Source organism: Corvus cornix, chromosome 4 (assembly GCF_000738735.6).
Source record: "Corvus cornix cornix isolate S_Up_H32 chromosome 4, ASM73873v5, whole genome shotgun sequence".
Lineage (NCBI taxonomy): Eukaryota > Metazoa > Chordata > Aves > Passeriformes > Corvidae > Corvus > Corvus cornix.
In genome coordinates this window covers 37279292-37297502 of record NC_046334.1, presented here as the reverse complement: position 1 = coordinate 37297502, position 18211 = coordinate 37279292, and positions in this window count along the sequence as shown.

Here is an 18211-nt window from a genome sequence, read left to right as displayed (position 1 = left end):
AGTTGTACATATGCTAAAGTGCATATGTTACATATGTTACATATACTGAAAGGGGGATCATCAGGTTCTGCTAATCAGTACACAAGATGCTGCTCACATTACAGTTTCATGAAAATGAAAATTTTGTATCTCCTATTTTCACAGGTTATGCCATCTGGCTTCACTTTTATTCAGTGCATGAATAGCACTAACTTTTAATTTTTATCATATACAAAGTGCTAAATTAATTATTTTATTTCCTGTGTCTTCCAAATTGTTAGCCTAATTAAGAGCTCACTTAGCAGAATATTGCATATTAATCACATGGCCTCTTTCACTAACATGCTAATTTATTAGGATAAAATAACACTGTAACACTTCAAGACATGGAATTTCCATAGTGTTTCTATTCATAGTACCTACATTCTCAGAATTATCAGCAGATCTCATCATCCAGCATTACTACTGAATTAAATATGTGGCATCAGTGTTTACTGATGGAATTTTAACTTTCTTCATGTTAATATTACTTCCATTCTTCTTTGAGGTAGTATCAGCTGCATAATACAAAGTTGGACTTCCTTCAAAAGAGGATTTTCTGTTACTCTAATTTAATATGTAATTTTATTTGGAGAAATATGAGATAGTGTATATGTGATTTTGAAATTTAAATCCAAATCCCCAAAGCCTCTCAGGTTTATGAGATCAATTCTCAAAATTAATTTATTTCTAATGAGTGTATTGTTTAATTAGTTTTTACTATTGCAGATAATACTAGGTGTGTATGTCATTTAAATTTTTTTATCATTATCAAGAACAGCTTTTATTACATTATTAATTCAAGAGAATGCTCACAGAAAAAGCTATTTTTCTCTCCATTATGTCTTCAACTCAGTAAGATAATGTGAATTTTATGAATTGAATGGTTCCACCAGAAACAATTTGCCTGACCATACACTTGAAAATACAGATGTGCTTTAAATAACTTGATACTTCAAGGCTGATTTCTACATGTTGAACTTAAATTGTCAGGATGAGTAATTGCAGCCCTAGTGAGACTGAATCTGGAGTGCTGCGTCCAGCTCTGGGCTTCTCAGTACAAGAGAGACATAGAAATTCAGGAGTGGGTACAGTGAAGGATGGCAAAGATGATTGGGGGACTGGAGCATCTCTCTGATAAGAAAAGGCTGAGGGAGCTGGACCTGTTCAGCCTTAAGAATTCTTGAGAGAACTGTGAGGAGACCTCATCAATATCTGTCAGTATGTGAAGGGAGGGTGTCAGGGGATGGATCCAGGCTCTCCTTGGTGGTGCTGAGCAATAGGACAAGAGGCAACAGGCAGAAGATGATGCACAGGAAGTTCCACCTGAACATGAGCGAGAACTTTTCTGTGCAGGTGACTGAGCACTGGAACAGATTGTCCAGAGAGGTTGTGGAGTCTCCCTCACTGGGGACATCACAGAACCATCTGGACAAAATCCTGTGCAATGTGTTCTAGGATGGCCCTGCTTAAGCAGGAAGGTTGAACCAGATGACCCCCTGTGATCCCTTCCACCATTACCCATTCTGTGATTCTGTGAATTTTGCTAAGTGAACTGGTCATGAAATATGTGCAGCTTCCAAATGCTGGAGTAGATCCTAGTTTATAAATATTGGTTGGCAGCAGGGTTAGTGTCAGAGATTATGCTATATTTTGTGTAGTCAGATATCTCTGAAAGTCCAACACTTTGCCTTCTATCTATTTCATATACTATCAAAACTGTATCTTTTAGCTGATGTTTGAGTAGTCTCAGCAAATGATGTGCTTTCTTAAAATCCTATTAATAATTTTCAGCCTTATGGATTCGTTCTATGATTCTAGTCCCATTCTCCATGTTTGGAAGACGCAATACTTAGATACCCTCCTAACTGTCAAAATATGCATTCTATTTATGTGCCTTTTTTCACTTCTCTCTTATCCTGGAGAGGTATAAGAACAAAAAGTCTGCAAAAGCCTTTTAGTTTTAAGAACCAACTTTGTTAGGTTTCTAAAAAAACCCTTGTAGTAGTTTCTTGGCATAAGAGTTCTAACATTGAAAAAGAATGGGGTGAAATAAATATTTATATTCTTATCAGTATGACTGAACTCAGTCAAGAGATTAAATATTTCTTATGAAACTTCATTAATCAGAAAATGAAAGAACCAAAAATAATTAATGCAGTCAAATGGGGTTAAAGGAAAGTAGATCTTGCTCGACAAAATTAATGTAATGATTTATTTAAATGCAGACAGGGGATGTTGGAAATCAGTGTCCTTAAAAATGTCATACAATTTTAAAATTATGTACTATAGAATAGAAGTTGGTTGATGGCTCCCAAATTCATTTTAAAGGGTATATAGGCACCTATATAGTGTATTTTAAGTGGCACACTTAGGGAATTGATTATAAACTGTTTACAGTTTTTTCCAGAGATCTGGAACAAAATTTAAAATCACTGAATGAAACACCCAGAGAATGCAGTGCACCTTTTAGCCTAAAAGAAAAGTTCTGAGATGGTCACATTCTGTAGTACGATACAATAAAGAACTTGACACTAGAAAGCTGTTTAGTCTCATCAATATAACATAGGGCTGAAAGTTGAAATTGTTTTTTCAGGCCAATGTTTGACCAGGCACAGCTTTAATGATACACATAGTCTTGTGTTGGGGCAACTTCCTAGTGGCTGTTGTGCTGGCTCTCTGACTTTGCAATGATGCAGCCCCCATGAATGGGTATTCGTAAGTGGGATAGATTACACATCAGGAAAACCCCTGATGCTTTTCAAATCTTAAAAAGTTGAGGTTTGTCAATATTTTATTAGTCTACTCTGTATACATGCTGTACAACTGTTATGAGTTGAAAATAGTTGACATGACTAGTATATTGGAATCCTGTCTCAGGATTTTGTCAGAGCCAAGACTTCACCTTTGGTTACTGTGTTGATTTTGACTGCTTTGTATGTATGGTTGAAAATTTGAAATCTCAAAAGGTAAAACCTGTGGGACTTCAACACATAAGCTGTACAGTGTGTGAGCCTCTACAACACTGGGGTCTCTGCCATTCAAGCCCAGCCATGTGTGTTTTGGCTTTTAATATCTTGGTCTGCAGTAGCAGTAGAGGGTTTGCAGTAACAGGACTATGTTATGGTGCATTGTTCTGCATTGTTCTGCAGTAGCCATCGGAAAGAGACTTCATGGTAATTCTAAATATTTCGACCATATTCCTCAAATGTGAATTGTCTCTTGTTTGATCTGTTACCCATTATTTTTCTCCCCATTGCACAAGACTTATATCACCATAGGACACCACCAAAAGATAGTTTAGAAGTCCCTGGAAATGTTACTTTTGCAATGATGCCTTTGTTCTTTCTTCAGGAGGATCACTTTTGCTGTTGCTTTCTCCAGCTCTAGTGGGGAAGGGCCTGGAGACCTATCCTGTTCTGAGACCCAAGAGGATGCAGTACTTTTCTATCCATTTTAAGGGCTCTGCAGCAATACCTAGGTGCTGTTTTGGAAATCTTACCTCTTACTCTCTGGATTGGTGGCTGTGTTCTTCTCCAAGGGCTAATAGAGAAAAATTATACCAGGTAATAAATGATGCTTAAATTTCTGTTGCAGAAATTAACCTTGAGGTCTGACATGTATGCTTAACTGGGGAAGGATATGGATAAAAGAATTAATATCTGTGCAATTTTACAACAGAAAAGGCATGAAAAAATCAGCTTTAGAAATAGATAAATACACATCTAATTGATATTGTGAAAGTAAATGTGTGATTATATCAACCACAGTTAAATTAAATATCTAAGCCAAGGAAACATCTATAGAAAACAATTTTTCCACTTGGTGGAAGGTTGCCTTCCGTTTCTTTGTGATCCACATATTACAATGTCTCAACAATATAAATGTATGCATTAATATTAATATTAATAACTTCCCTAAGGTCATACATATAATAGATGTGCTAATTCTCTCAGAATTGCATAAATAATTCAATTTACTTTGGGGAATTTTTGCTGTATTTTTTTAGCATGTTGTCTTGAACTACTACTTGCCCAAGTAGATTGTTGATTCTTGTGTACTTTGGTTCAGGAGGCTTGAATGAGGCCTACTAATTTTGCCTTTAAAACATTCAAAGAGAGGGTTCTTCTGACTTTGAAGCAGGAGTTATGTGTCCATTATACATAACACTAGTAAAGAGTAGGATAGCTGTCAGTCCGGATTAGAATCCAGAGACGTTTCTACAGAGCTCTTCACATTTGTGTGTGACCTCTATCGACTTCCCTTTCTCATTTCTGCTTGAAGTCAGTCAGAAGGAGTGAAAGGATGTTTATTCATTCCTCACAGCAGTGCTTCCCACCACACGTCTTCAGGGTTGTGTTTCTTAAAGTAACAATTGACTAAGCTTTGGCAATGCTCTCTCAGTGTATTTGCAAGCTATTTTGACACTTTTAGTGACATCTTTTCCTTCATGGTGGAAGTATAACAGAAAATATGACAATTATAATGGAATATATCGCTGAAAAGAAGTATTTAGCAGAGCAATGACAGGACTGTGGGAGATAGTCATCCACCCTAGCAGTCCTTTCAGAAAATGACCAAATAGGGGAAAAATATGCTGATGGAACCAAAACTTCATTTGCAATTTTTTTTATTTTGTCTCGGGTTAAACCTGTATCTTTTCTAGTATAGTCTTCTATTTCTTTTCATCTAAACTTTAAGAAAAATTTGTGGGAGGACATCAAGTGTCCTGTCTTAGACAAATGTCTTGATCTTTGTCTTGACTCTTTTCCAATTCATAAACCTGCAGGATTTGCTATTGCTTTTTTCTGTAACAGGTAGAAAAAAAGACGTAGTATTATGCTATTAGTAGAAAATTGAGGCCAAATATGATCAATTGTTATCATCTAAGAATTAAAATAATTCTTATACAAAATATTTGAAATGTTTGGTTTTTGTTTGTTTGATACTTAATAAGAAAATCAAACAGAAATATTTGTCTTGAAAATATTTATTCTACAGTTTTTGTGGGCTTTTTTGTTTGGTTGGTTCTGTTTGGTTTTTTGGTTGTTTGCTTGTTTTGTTTGGGGTTTTTTTCTTTTTTTTTTCCCCAGTAGCCCAATTCCCTTCTCCACTTCTTGCAGAGGAAAATGTGTGTTAATTCAGGCCTTACTTGAATGTGGGAGACTGGGAGGTCTCTGCATTGTGTATTCCAGTTTTGTCCATTTGACAGGATTCTGCCAGAGTACCACTTCTTAAAGTATGGACACTTTACAGAGTTAAATATGTCATTTGCTGGGACAAAACTGAAATGTAGTTGCTATTGAAATAGAAATTCAGATCTCTTGTCTGTTAAATCGTAAGGTGATGAATCCTTTTATCCTCTCCACTTTTTAGTCCAATATCTTTCACCAGCATTCTTGATTGTAGTAATCAATGCAGTCCTAACTGGAAAAAGTTAGTGTGGTTTTTGGTGTGTGGTGTGTTCCTCCCCCAGGTCTGCCGTTTTTCGGTTTTCCTTGCTGCCTTCTGTAAGCTTTTTCCAAATGAAGGTGAGGAGTTGCTTTTCAAAAAAATTCCTTTTCTCCCCAAGAACTTGCATTTGTCCTCATTAGCAAGGCAAATAGCCCATCCTCGGCAGCTCAGCCATACTCACAAAAACACAGCTTAAAGGTACTAAGTGGTGAGCACAAAAATGAAGTGCATACATCCATCACAGTTCATGATGGTGTCCTAAACAGGAGAGAAGCTTCCAGAATAGGATGTCATTGAGCCCAATAGGAGATTATTGAAAATGAAAATTGCTTAGAAACAACACAACTCTGGATATTGAGCATGGAGGGAGAGGACTGTTTTGCCCAGGAACCAGGGCAAGCTGGAGAGCTAGCAAAGAAGTTTGCTACTAAAATTTCATTGCTATGAGCATTTCACAAAATACTGCATTACAAAGAGGTTTTTCAGAGTCACCAGATAGCTTGTTTTTACAATTTTTCAGTAAAGATAGCTGCAGGCTCTGTGCTAGTCAGGCAACAAAATTGGGACTGTGTTTTAGAAAGGAAAAAAAAGGAAGCAGATATCAGACTGTCCATACAAATGTGAAGCAGAAAAAATGCCCTGAAGAAACTCTCATAACTCACTCACACAAACACTTTAAATATGAGATAGTAAAGAAGGTGGTCTGTAGTTTCTTTAGTCTTGGTTTATAACTAGGTTGGTTGCATATGTGTAAAAAAATAAAACACATACATGTAAAACAAAATAATATTTTTAAAAAGTAGAAATAGTGAAATAATCAATTTTTAAAAAATCTAAATAGGGATTTGAAAAGTTTATCCAGACATTGAAACAGTTATAATAGACTTATGTATATCTGTGTGTTGGATCAGCTATAGAAATTATTTTCATATGGTAAATTCTAGCTGGTGTGCTATTAGATGCTCAATTTTTCAGGTTGAGGATCCAGTTCCCCAGCAACCCTGTATCTCCTGGTTGTCTTTATGGAATGGTATGTGGATTTGAACATGTTGTCTTTTTATTATGTTCCAAAATCATTTTGGCTTAATAATCAGTTTCAAACATTCTTTTCTTTAACTCTGTCTGAATCTCTTAATTATAATTTAGTTAGGAGGCTATTTCAGTCTTTATTCTGCTGTAACATTGCTTATGCTCCCTGTTCAGAGTGCATTTGGAAAGTAGAGGTATGACTTTTGTCTAATTAGATAGAAAAAGTAGTCAGCTAAAAAATATTCAGCTAATGATTCTGATGCTTTGTTAGGGCTTGAGCAGAGTTTTATAAACAAATGCAGCAATATATTATAATGATGTAGCAATAAGGTGGTTTGCTTCTGAAAATAGTCATGTATCAAGTAGTCATTGATCATCTATTCAAGTGGAGCACGATAACAACTCTGACCTAGAGTACATCATTTTTCAAGTTTAGCAGTGCACCCTGCCAGCATTTTTTTAAAATGTCTTCATTTTATGATCACTTATTAGTATTTTAGAGTAGCTGAAGAAGTGAATTTTATTTTTGAAATACAGACAAAAGCTGTGGTACTAGAAAGATATAGCAGACAGCTTGGGTCCTGGTGATGTTGTCCAGCTAATGAACCTGATATATAGCTGAAATTCTGGAGTTTTGTTAAGCTGGGAAAAGCTGTGGAGAAGAACAAGATGGAAATAACATTAGGAAGAAGTTGATTGTTTTTTTTTTTTTCTAGAAAGTGTTAAGTAAGGGATCATGTGTTTCAATAGGTAAAGCTAAAGTGATAATTTTGCTCAGAACAGGGATCTCTGTAAAGGAACAGTATAAATACAGTTATAGTGATAGATTGGTATATTTTGCTTGTTAGGAGAGCCTGATTCTGTTTCCATCTTTATAGCATAAGTGTGTGCTTAAATAAATGTGTAAAATATTGAGGCTGCCATGAAAAGGTTGTGGCTGCTTACATATAATCACCAAAGAAGAAAGAATTTTATATATATACATGCACACACACACATATATATATATAAATAACAATGTACAGCAGTCTCTTAAGAGCAAAATTATATGGACTTGTTTTGTAAATGAACTTCATAAAGTCAAATAGAATGTGTATGTGAGAATTTTGTAGCTTTGTGATAGTCTTATAAATAATTTTTTGACTTCTGGGAGATAATATGTTCAGCATTGCACACAATAACTCTCTTTCTTTCTTTCAGGTACCATTTAGTGAGGCTTTTTTTCTTACATATCATGAGTAGCCATTTTCCTTGTGTTCCTTTATCCATTTGTTTATGGGAAGACTCCAGAGGAAGAACTTTTCTGCTTAAAAACAAAAATATAGTTAATGTGCTGTCTGTTAGAGAAAAAAGTTCTTCTGAAGTTTAGTGGCCCTTAATGATGTGTTTCTGTTGTCATGGAAATGAGGCTCTTTTTTTTTTTTGGTAGGTTTATTTGTTCTACTTTTGCTTTTTATAGCCTTCCTTTTATAAGTTTAGCTTTGTACTGGCAGTGTTCTGCTTCATAAAAGAAAAGTTATACTTCTTTTATTATCCTTTTACTTCCCTTTTATATCCACTGGAGTTTGATGGCTAAAAGGCTGAGGAAGAAACAAATACTGGGAGATGGGAAGGTATTGGGCATGTACTTCACCTTACAGGAACAGAGTCTCAATCTGGCAGGAAAAAGAGGAATCACTGCTGTGAAGCATGCAATAGTAAAGTTAAAAATTGGATTGGACTAAATATTAGATATTGTTAGTACTTCCCATCTCATAAAAATGTGAGTTGCAAAGTCACTGATGGAGGCCATGAAAGCAATCCAGTTTTTACAGTGTCTGTTTTCTGTCATTGACTGAACAGGAGATTTGTTCCTTTGTGCTTAAGTACAGTGTCATGTTTTTTACAGTTCTTTCATACTTGTTTTTTCTGGGTCTTGATAAGAAAAATGATTCAAACTTAAAAGTGGTTAATGCTATTTACTGAATAATTAGAAAGTGATATTAATGAGTTAATCCTATGTCAATTCTGATGCCAGGAACCCCTGAGGCATGTCAGCATCAGACAGACCTCTTCAAGATGTCCATAACCTGCTGCACAGAATTTCTGTCCGTGGTGAGGTTCTATATACCTCACCACGTGCCATGCTTTTATAATTTTCTTCCTCACCATTAAATTTATTAGTTAAAAATGGTCTGTTTCCTCACAATAAAACCATTAATTTATGATCTAAAAAGTGTGAAATGTCCACGAAGGACATATGATACATGTTAGAACATCAGAGAGGACCATCTGTACATCCTCCTGTAACATCTGTACATCCTCCTGTAACACCTGCAAGCTACCATGACAGGACAGGGTCATTCAGCTGCCACTTAGAATGACATATGGGTACTAGCTGGGGAGGCTTAGCTGGGTCAGCATATACCTCAGGATCACTAATTCCTCATTATGTCTTCAGAATTGTTCCCCCATAGTAGTTTTTCTGTAAGTATGTGTTAAAATGAGCTGAAGCACTGTAAGCAAGTGATATCTGTAAAAATAAGCACATAAAAAATTTTGTGATGATTCAGAGAGGAAGGGTAAGCATGATTCATATTGTGAATAATTTGAGCCTCTGCTCTAAAGACACAGGTTCCTTGCTTCTAAGAAAAGGTGGGAAAGGTTAAAAGAGTTCATACTTGAGAAGTGAGTGTGATCCCTTTTGCCTAGTGTCTTCTTTCATGGGAGAGCCTTCCTTTTACATGTACCACTGTTTTTGCGCTGATATGATATTTCATCCTTCCTTCCAAAGTTCATATTATAATGAAATAGGTATGCAGTCAAGAACAGCTGCAGCTGGGTTCCTGGGAGGTAGATCTTGCAAACCATTATAAGTTCCTATAGTCTGCTTAGAGCGTGAAAAACATGGGGGAAAATCTGCTAGTCATAGCAAATCCCATGTGTATCTAAATCAGCTTCCACTCTTTCTCAAATCTTTAATTGCATGCTGTGCCTCCAGTATCATCACTTTCAGGGATTTTATGCTTTCTGTGAGTACTTAATTTTTTAGCTGTCCCGGTCATTTATTTTTTAACAAGTTTCCTTATTTTTAAAGTTACCCATATGAACTTTAGTAAAACAAAGATTGATATGCTGTGTTCTTTTTCTCTGTTTTGTCATAGCTTTTCTGTGTGTTGCTGTATGTTTTGAAATCTAATGCCTCTGTCTCTCCCTGATTGTTTTCCTTCTGTATTGATGTACTCAGTTCGTTAATGTCTTCACTTGGGGCAAAACTATATTTTTATATGTGTAAATGGCTCTTTCTATTTAAAAATAAACAAAATAAAGGTATGATATTTTGATGCTTATTATTATTACAGGTATCATACAAAGTGTTTAAAAAAAGAAAAAATATCTTGTTAGTGCAGGATAATTAAAAAAGGCACATAGTGGGTTAGAATTTTATTAAACATGTCCTTCAAAAAATTATGCAGGTGGTTAATTCACTCTTGAACGTCTGAGATTAATTCTTTTAGGTTTAGTATGCTAAGTATACAAAATATTTTTGAAGTGATTAGAAAGTAGTTTTTGGAGTAGATATGCATTCTTATGATCTACATTGTTAGCAGATAGATTTAGAAAAACAAACAATCTTCATGGTTATAAGTCATTACACATTTCAGGAAAGAGTTTTCCCTTTACTGTGATGCACACTTGAATTCTTAATGGTAATTTAATAGTTGAATAACTGTCATGAGCATAACAACATTAAAAAAGTCCTGATTTAATTCAGCCCAGATTTTTCCATTATTTGGACAATAGTCTGAGAGACAGACTAGTGAAGTTCCTGAGAATCCCTTACCACAGTAATCGTCAGCTTTACAATTATTATATTTATCCAAGGATTAGTGGAAAAAAATGCTTTGTGATACTTTTGTTTGCTAAAATTTCTACAGTGTAGGGTGTAAATTTTAATAGGTGCAAAGAGGGCTTAGAGGAATCTGATATTTAAAACATCTAAACCAGTAATTAGTTTACTTTGGTGAGAGAGTAAAGGTGATAATTCAAGAACTGTGGTTTGGTTTGCTGCGTTTTAACTATCTGACAGCTTTTACTCTCTTTGTGGGAACCTTTTCTTTTTTTTCTTTTGGTCATCTGAAAACTGATCTGTAATCCATTTATGTGATTTAGTTTTCCAGATTAGGAAGATCCTCTAATTATGTTGTATTAAGAGATTGCAACTAGAATTTGTAATGGAGTCTTAGCTTGAATACCACCCAAAATATGCCACTTCAGACCAAAAAAAAAAAAGTTTTTGCTAATCTTTATTTCTCCCAACTTGTCTTGTTGTAATGTTGATCTATAATAAGAATATTGAATGCTACTTTGAGTCTTTCAAAAGCAGTAAGTGAGTAACAGAGATTAAAAAAGGGATTACAGGATCCAGGGAGTTCATTGAACCAGCATCTTTAAACCACCGCTCATGGAAGATATTTATAAACTGTTCTTTTGCAGCCGGTAATTGAACACTCAGTTTCAGTTATGGTTTTTAGATCTCTTTCTCTGATTTTCTAGGAATGATAAAGGGGTGGGGTGAGGGATGCAGTGGAACACTCAGTGTATGCTCTGTGAGGACATGATTTACATGCCTTTTGTTGAGGTGCATGCATATTGCATAAAGGTCTCATTCACTGGATACTTTGCATCTGAATAGAACTGCGTAAGTATATATGTGTATGGGTGTGTTTATACTTGTACATCTACATATATATATACACATACACACATACGTGCATATTTATACATCTAGGTGCACTTCATCTCTAGAACTTTGAACGGCATTAGAAGTGTGCAATTTTTCTTTTAAAAAAATTCATTTTTGGGTTTGGGTTTTTCCTTGGCATGACAGTTTCTCTAAGAGAATGGCAATGATGCCTGGTTTAGATTCTTTACATTTGTTGCATTTAAGCTATAAGAGACGAATGCATTGCTCATTAGGAGGTATGTTAAGGAGTAAAAAGCTTGCTGGTAAATTGTTATAAGCACAGTCTAACTTCTATTATTTTGCAAATTGTGTATTTGTGATCTCTCAAGTTTTAAAAATAAGGCAACTAAAATTGTAATTATAATAATCATTAAACATATCTGATTTTTTCAGCTTGACAATTCTCCATAAATCATAACTTTCTTTGCCAATGGGAGGACCCACCCAGCAGCCTTTTGTTTATTTATCTTTTTTCACTAAACTGCTAATCTCCCTTTTTTGGCTTGTTTTTCCTTTCTTTTTCCCTTCAGAGCTTGGATGGAATGGATGCACTTGGAGAAAAGTCAAATGGTAGCAAAAATGTAGTTGGCATCTACACAAAGAATCTACTGTAGCTGCTTGCTAAGTCTCACTTCAGTGCCTGGAAAATCGTGGAGGAGGTCATTCTGGGAGTTAGTGAAAAACATCGCAGTCATCAGTCACAGCCAGTACGGGTTTATGAGGGGGAAGTCCTGCTTATCAAACCTGGTTTCCTTTCATAACAAGGTAGCCCACCCAACTGATCAAGGGAAGCCAGTTGATGTGATCATTTTTGATTTCAGTAAGGCTTTTGATACTGTCTCTCACAGGATCTTTCAGGACAAAATGTCCAGTGCACAGCTGGATAAACACAACATGCAACAGGTAAGCAGCCGGCCCAGGGGTCAGGCACAAAGGGTTATAGTGAATGGGGTGACATCAGACTAGGGACATCTTCATAAATGCCTTGGATGCAGGACTCAAAAAAGTGCTAAGTGTGCAGGTGATAGGAAATTGGGATTTTAAGGAAGGCAAAGCCAGATCCTGCACCTTGGAAGGGTCAACTGTAGATGTGCATAAAAACTGGGAAATGAGATGCTGGAGAGCAGCACTTTGGAGAGAGATCTGAGGATCCTGGTCGATGGCAAATTGAATCTGAGCCAGTAGTGCCCTGGCAGCCAGGAGGGCCAACCGTGTCCTGGGGGGCATCAGGCACAGCATCGTCAGCCAGGCAAGGGAGGGGATTGTCCTGCTCTGCTCTGAACTGGGGTGGCCTCACCTCAAGTCCTGTGTGCAGTTTTGAACGCAACAATATAATATAAAATTATAATAATAATTATAATGGGATAGAAATAATATATATAATGGGATATAAAGCCATTAGAGAGAATCCAAAGGAGAGCTACAAAGATGGTGAAGGGCTTGAGGGGAAGCTCCGTGAGGAGCAGCTGAGATGACTTAGATAAGAGGAGACTGAGGAGAGACTTCATTGAAGTCTGCAACTTCCTTGTGACCAGAGATGGAACCTCAGGAAATGATCTGAAGTTGTGTTATGGGAGTTTTATGTTGGAATTAGGAAAAGGTTCTTCACCCAGAGAGTGTTTGGGCTCAGGAACAGGCTCCCCAGGGAAGTGGTCACAAGACAAACCTGACAGACTTCAAGAAGCATTTGAACAATGCTCTCAGGCATGTGGTGTGTTTCTTGGGGCTGTCATGTGCAGGGACAGGAGATGGACTTGATTATCCTAATGGATCCTTTCCAACTCAAGATATTCTGATTCTGTGTCTTGTGTTGTCTAAAAGCCTTAACTGCAAAGATTATTCTGTGTCAAATAATGAACAAAGCCAATGCCTAAACTACAACTTGAGGAATAATGGAGGGATAACTTTAAATTAACTAGCTTGGGTATTGCAGGTAGTCAATTGGATGTTACAGTGGGGATACTGTAACACGCATATATCAAACCAGCAGTCCCGTGGAAAGAAATATGTATGTGGACAGATTCTTGCTAGATGTTTCAGAGATGTTTATTTCTCCAGCCGCATGGCCGGAGCTCTGCCGAGGAACTGTTCCAGTCACGGGACCAAGGGTCCTTCTGCCCGCGCAGGGAACACAAACCAACCAATGGGAACGAGGCTGAGCAGGGGCAGGGAAACCCCGTGTCTGTGCCCTCAGGGCCCCTCTGCCAGGGCTACACGGCAGGGGAGGGACCCCGACAGTTGGATAGGTTATTATTCTGTGGTTTGTGTGCTGTACATGTGCAGGAACTTGGCTATTTGTTCTGTATTGTGATTTGTGTGGAGAAACTGTAGAATATGAAGTGAAAAGCAGAAGAAATGGATGAGTTTATAGACATGCCCCAATATTAAGTGTAAATCAACTCCTTCATCTGCACCTTGTAGGCAGGGTGTGGGTAACAAATAGTGAACCTTAAGGTAAGATTTAAGGCATAACTCTGTTTTAATGCTGCCTTGAATTTAGTCCCTTACACTTGCACATGGTGAACTGTGAGGGAAGTGAGGGTTCATGAATTCAGTTGACCTATGTGATGCCGCTGTTTCCCAAGGGGAATGGTCAAACTCTTTCTAATAAATAGGAGCAAGACATGACTGATAGGGAGAACTGTTTTGAAGCATTCTTGTCTGTGCATTTTTATCTTTAGCCTCTCTCCTACTTTATGTCCATACTGTTATATTAAATTTTTCTTATTACAGTAATTGTATGTCACCAGTGTGTTGTGTATTCTTCTGTGCCCAGCTGCCTTCTTAGTTCCTAACTTAGGAGTCCTTGTCAAAACAAAGGATTATACCATGTACTACATTTTGAAATCATCAAAAGGTGCTTTCATAAATTTCTGAAACATTGAAAACAAGACAGAAACTCTGTGGAGCCAAAGAGAAACTTGAATGTTTTAATAGACCAATAACCTCCAATGGAACAGAGGCACACATGGAAATATGCATACTGTTGTTGCATGTAGGATGGATAACATCTTAATCACAGTTTTTCAACTCCATAAGACTGGTGAGAAGGGAAGAGAAAACACAGATTTTTTCTGTAACTAATTCTTCCATAAATCAGACCCCAAAATTTTGAAGATATTTGAATGAGCACTTTGGTGTACAAAGACCACAGAAGTCACAGGAATCTCAGAGCACATTAAGGTATTAAATCTCTCAGCAAACATAATTACAGTTTTAAATAATTGATTAAAACCCAGAAGGTTCTAATGTGGTCATTTAGTCCAAACCCCTGCATAATGCAAGTATTTATCAGAGAATTCCTATGACCTAATTAAACTAAAGTATAACTAAGAGAATACAGATTATGGTTTTAATTTTTGTGTGTGTGTGTGGGTCCAAGAATCCAATCTTGTCTAATTTCTCTACTGTTTGGAAGAAATAATTTGAATATAATTGCTGTTCTCCAGTGTCTAGTTTCAAATTCCACTAATATTGACTTAACTTTAACAACTTTCTGTTAGATCTGTTTTCTTGTAGATACTCTGGTGTAATGTAGGTGCCTCTTACCTTTATTCTTAAATTTGACATACTAGCACTTCACATTTTTAAATTAAAGGCATGCCTGTGGCCAGTTTTGAAGTACTTCCAGTTTTCAGCAGGAACTTTGCATTGATAGCACCAAAAACTATATGGAATATTTCTGTGATAGTTACACCAGTAGGAGATCTTAGAATATAATCACAGTGTGTTTTGGTTTGGAGAAGACCTCTGAAAATAGTGTAGTCCAAGTCCCCTGATAAAAGCAGAGTGAACTAGAACTGTGTGTGTTAAGTATGCTGCCCTGAGAAAAGTTCTTTTTATAATAATTTCATCCAATACATATCTGTATGAGTATTTATCAGCATATCCACTTCTTACAACACTGTCTGGGGTGAAAAATGCACTGTTGGATGATCACAATGCTGTGCTTATGGCATGGCCTCCAGTTTTGAAAGGGGATGTGAACATCTATCTGTTGCTGGGCTTTAAATATAGGCTTACTGCTGAGATCTAGAGTGTCTTTGTGGAGAATCTAGCCATAACATTTAGAAAACCTTATGCAGAAATGTATTATTGGACATCTCCCTCAATTATACTGGCATTCATGTTCAGCTGATTGTTCTTCATTAATCCCTCAACCAGGAAAATCTTTTCAGAGTTAAACCTTACCAGATGAGTAGCAGTATCCTTTGGGAATATGGCCAACTAATCTTGATCACAAGGATATTAATTCAGAACTTGGCCTGTTAATAAAAGGCATAGTTTTCTTAGTCTTAGGTATCAAAATGATTGAAATTCTTCAGAATTTTAGAGGAATTACATTGATGGTGTCAATTAATTTTACTCTGGAAAATTTTACTTATTTTCAAAAGTAAAACCGGTAAGAATCATGAAACATATCCAGTTATACTGAAGGTTTTAAATTACAGATAATGCTTACAATAGCTACAGATAATAGTCTGGAAGTATATTAAGATTGGTATTCTGAATCAGAGATACTGTTAATCATTTTTATTAGCTTTCTCCTCTTGATCGATATAGCGTATATGAAATATATATTTGAATACTGATATGAACAGGTTACTTCTTATCTCTTGTGTTTTAAGTCTGGATATCTTATGCAGTGGTGAAAGATCTTCTCAGTGAAGGAATTTTTTTAACCAGATGAGTTTCACAAAGAGGTTAGTTTTCTGAATATGATAATGATGTTAATGTTTATTTGTATGGAACATAATGAGGCTATATGCAAGGAGATTGTCTTCACACTCTCCTCTTCAATAAAATTCCTGTTTCTAGAAGTGTTAGAATATAGAAGAATGAAGAAAGAAATGAGAATAAATTAAGGTTGTCAAGGAAAGGATCTCCATTATTTTTCTATCAAATGTAACATCCAGACTCGAGGACAAAAAGTAGTAAGAGACTCATTTCTATCAGGTGAGGGCCTGTTCTGAAACTTCTTTAGGCTATATGACCATCTTGCTATGTCTTGAGAGCTGCCTGTTTTAGTATTTTGTTCCTCTAGAAGAATATAATTTCCTCAGAAAAAATAATTATTGGGAATTAGTAGAACTATACAAATCCTATCAATGGGATAAGCAACAGTATTCTGCTAACGTTACATTTTGCCTTCTACTTTCTTCCTTCCTCTCTTAACATTCCATTTCCCAGCTAATTCTGATAATTTTCATGTCATTAAGCATTTCTTCTTTCCCTGGACACTTGTGTGAGTGTCTGCTGCTATGAGTTAAACTCTGGGCCATGTGCTCTTGGTTTATTATTTTGTAAGTATCTCATGAAGTTGTAAATATGAAATATACATCCCAGAGCAAACATTTAGAGACATTTTGGAAGTCTTAAAGCTTCTCAATGCTTCCTCCAACACCCCTCTGTTGGGATATTCCAAAGATGAAATATGATGTGCCATTATTTTATAGTTACATTTCTATTTTGAATATAAAATATAAGTTGTGGAGCACTCTAAATAGAAAATTGGACCACCAGCTTTAATTTTTCTCTGTATGTTTTCCAGATTTCCATAATCTGCTGCCTAATTTACATAAAATAATTACTACCTGTGCATCTTTGTCAGTGTTTAGGCACATTTAGGAGTGAACTTTTAAAATGAATGTCCCATTTTTCCTCACCTGCTGTATTTTGGCTTGGATCATAGAATATCCTCTAAGAACATAAATTGTACTTGTATTTTATTTTTGCATAAATGTTTTTATATAGTCATTATATTTTTTCATATAATGAAACCAGAAAATGCTTTCCAGGAGTGAGCTCTACACTGCTCCAACTCCTGAAGGGCAGTGTCTTTGTGGGACATGACTGGCATTAGTCCAAAGTGAATTCCCTTGAAGCACAAAGAACACATATTGCTTCACTCCCCAGGTCCATCACAACTTCTTCCTGTAATCATAGGTAATATAGCTGGAGTAATCTGAGCTGGCTTTTGATTTTTCTTGCTTGGTTACTGAGGTAGTAGTATTAGCAACATAAATAATTTTATACTTTTAAATTATGTATTCATAATCAAGTTTATTATGTTGTCATGATCAAGACATCACTGCACCACAACATTATCATTATTATGTAGTTGAAAATCGATAGGACTGAAGGATGAAATGATAAACTGATTTGAAGGCCATACAAAACTGGGAGTAAAAGTCAGGTGTTTGTCATGCTGTTTAAAGCTGTAAGTGCTCAGCTACATTTCATAATATCATAATGGACACCAGGGGATCTGTTAATGTCATCAGCTTCCAATTATTCTCTTGATTAACTGTTTATTTAGTCTCATTATACAGTTGGATGTTCTGTCTTGCCTTGCCATTTACAATTGGCATGGTTGTCCAATGATCACTTGCACCAATAATCACATTTCACGTTCAAAGGGAATTTTATGCAGTTGAATGTAGTTCCCACTAACATAGCTCTTTTCTGTGCTAGAAGTGTTTCCAGAAAGAGAAGATTGTGTAGTTTCTCTGTACAGTTTGAAAGTAGCTTGTGTATTACTGGTGGTAAATATATTTCCCAGTATACTGAAGAAAGAAAGCCTTTGGAGTTGCTGCTTAGAAAGTTACATATAGTTGGCTTTTTCTGGGTCCGTTTGTTACTCTGTGTAAGACTTGCAGAGCTTTTCTGTTCTATGGCTTTAGGATTAACATCTGTTCATAATTTAATCTTGAAAGGTCCCTGGAACAGTTTTTAAAGAAACATCAAGGAGGCAGATTTACGTTTCACCCTTGTTAATAAAATGCAGTTAAATATGAAAGAAGCTTACATGAAATCTCTTTCACATTCTCTATGTTGTTCACTCTCACACAAGCTGTGTGGATGACCAGTTAATAGCACCTGGGAAAAAGCAGAATTTTCTGAAGAAGGAGCTTTGACACTTACATAGTTTTGAGGAGTTGCTGTTTAATAGGGGGAGCTGTTATTATCTTCATAACAATAATA